The 3,064-nt window shown below is 33.6% G+C and overlaps 1 pseudogene across 1 annotated transcript; it reads left to right on the top strand.

The window, feature by feature from the left end:
• Nucleotides 1-1,082: 1,082 nt before the first annotated feature.
• On the top strand, nucleotides 1,083-2,071 carry LOC126940178 (small ubiquitin-related modifier 2-like; annotated as a pseudogene). The gene has a single exon (XR_007720644.1). The product of XR_007720644.1 is annotated as a small ubiquitin-related modifier 2-like (transcript).
• Nucleotides 2,072-3,064: the final 993 nt, after the last annotated feature.

A 3,064-nucleotide genomic window follows, 5' to 3' on the forward strand; every position in this document is an offset into this window, starting at 1 on the left:
GAAAGGTAACTATATAGTTAAATATAAAAAGTATAAATGTAGATTTTAATACTTTTTTTTACCTACTTGATTTAAAAGACAAATATCTAATGAAGTAATTATAAGTCTGTATTAATGGGCATAAAATGTACACTGTAATGTTTGTATGACAATAAAACCAAAAATAAGTAGGATGGATGGAACTATATAGACACATAGATTTTGTGAATGATTGAAATTAAGGTGGTATAAACCAAATTATATTGTTATAAATTAAGAAGCTGATTGTAATATCCAGGTTAACCATTTAAAAAAAGCTCATAAACTATAGTAAAAAAATTAAGAAAATTAAAATAGTATATTAGAAGACAACTATTTATCAAACAAAACCATGTGAGACATAAGGAAAACAAATAGAAAAATGTCAGACTGAAACCCTATCTTACTTGTAATTACATTAAACAATTGAATATACAAAGAATAAACACTGCAATCAAAAGGCAGAGATTGGAGCAATAGATTTAACAAAATGATCAAACTGTATGCGTTCTAAAAAAGACAAGAAACACTTCAGGTTCAAAGATAACCATTTTTTTTTAATTAAAATGATGAAAAAAGTTACCATGAAAACACTAACAAAAGATGAGCTGAGCTGCCTATTCTAACATGAGACAAAATAAACTTTAAGACAAAAATTGTTACTAGAGACAAAAATAATATTTTATAATATCAATCAGAAATGTAATGCATATATTATTAACAACACAGCCCCCAAATATATGAATAACTAACAAAAAGGAGAGTTAAGCAATTCAGCAATAATTGTTGGAGACTTATTGCCTCAAATCCAATAATAGATAGAAAAACTAAAAAATAAAAAAGAAAATAGAATGAAAAGCACTATAAATGAACAAGACATAAGAGACATCTATAAAACACTATGCAATAGCAGAATATGTATTATTCTTAAGTTTCCCAGGGAATATTAAACAGGATAGATCATATCTTTGCCTTTAACACAAGTCTCAATAAATTTAGAAAGACCCAAATCATGCTCAGTACATTCTCTGGTTACAATGAATGCAATTAGAAATAAGTAACAGAGGCCGCTCCTGGTGCTGCTTGTGTGCTCGTTTGGTGCGGACCTGGTACCTCTTTTGTGAAGCGGCAGCTGAGGAGACTCTGGCGCTCGCCATGGCCGACGAAAAGCCCAAGGAAGGAGTCAAGACTGAGAACAACGATCATATTAATTACGATCATATTAATTTGAAGGTGGCGGGGCAGGATGGTTCTGTGGTGCAGTTTAAGATTAAGAGGCACACACCACTTAGTAAACTAATGAAAGCCTATTGTGAAGGGATTGTCAATGAGGCAGATCAGATTCCGATTCGACGGGCAACCAATCAATGAAACAGACACACCTGCACAGTTGGAAATGGAGGATGAAGATACAATTGATGTGTTCCAACAGCAGACGGGAGGTGTCTACTGAAAAGGGAACCTGCTTCTTTACTCCAGAACTCTGTTCTTTAAAGACCAAGATTACATTCTCAATTAGAAAACTGCAATTTGGTTCCACCACATCCTGACTACTACCGTATAGTTTTCTGTATTCTTTCATTTCCCCCTTCCGCATTCCTTTATTGTACATAAAGTAACTGGTATATGTGCACAAGCATATTGCATTTTTTTTTTTTTTAACTAAACAGCCAATGGTATGTTTTAATTGACATCAAGTGGAGACGGGATGGGGAAAAATACTGATTCTGTGAAAATACCCCCTTTCTCCATTAGTGGCATGCTCATTCAGCTCTTACCTTTATATTCCAGTAAGTTATTTTGCTCTCACTGTTTTAACAAAAACACACAACATAAAAATCCTTGCATACCTTGTTCAATTGGAGAATTTTAATGTTTTTCATTTATCATTGTAAAACCAAGGACAATTTTATAACTTTTTTGTACGTAGCTGTTACATGTAGGGCAATCTGTCTTTAAGTAGGGATAAATTACTCTAAAACAAAAAAGAATCTTAGATAGTTTTCCCTTCAAGTCAAGCGTCTTGTTGTTTAAATAAACTTCTTGTTTAAAATGAAAAAAAAAAAGAAATAAGTAACAGAAAAAAAAATTAAGGAAATTCACAAATATGCAGAAATTATATAATAAACTCCAAAATAAGCTATGAGTCAGAAAATTACAAGAAAAATAGTAAATAATTTGAAATGAATATAAACATAACATACAAATATTTATGGGGTGCAGCTCAGCAAAAGCTCTCAGTCTCTGTGTCTCTATCTTGCTCTTTGACTCCCTTTTTATCTCTGTCTCTGTCTCTCCCTCTCTGCATATGTACACACACACACACACACACACACACACACACACATTTCAGACACCACATCACAAAATTTTGGTCAACAACAAACTGCATATATGATAGTCATTCCATAAGTTTATAATACTGTACTTCTGTACTTTTACTGTACATTTTCTTGTTTAGATATGTTTAGATACAAAATACCAATCACTGTGTTACAATTGCCTGCAGTATTCAGTACAGTAACAGGCTGCATAGGTTTCTTGTCTGGGAGCCATAGGTTATACCACATAGGCTAGGTGTATAGAAAGACATATCACCTAGGTTTGTGGAAGTACACTCTATGTTTGCACATGGATGAAACTGTCTACTGACACATGCCTCAAAACATATCCCCATCCTTAAGTGACTCATGATTGAATATGTACACGTGTGTGTGTGGGGGGGCTGTATTTTACATATTATATATAAAATTTATAATATATATATAAAATTTATATATATATAATATATATATATATATATATATAAAATTTAGACTGAGGCTTGCTCTGTTCCCCAGGCTGGAGTGCAGTGGTGTCATCTCCACTCACTGCAACCTCTGCCTCCCAAGTTTAAGCAATTCTCTTGCCTCAGCCTCCCTAGTAGCTGGGATTACAGGCGCATACCACCATGCCTGATTAATTGTTATATTTTTAGTAGAGACAGGGTTTCACCACATTGGCCAGGCTGGTCTTGAACTCCTGGCCTCAGGTGATCTACTCACCT

This window comes from Macaca thibetana, chromosome 17, assembly GCF_024542745.1.
Source record: "Macaca thibetana thibetana isolate TM-01 chromosome 17, ASM2454274v1, whole genome shotgun sequence".
In the NCBI taxonomy this organism is placed as follows: domain Eukaryota; kingdom Metazoa; phylum Chordata; class Mammalia; order Primates; family Cercopithecidae; genus Macaca; species Macaca thibetana.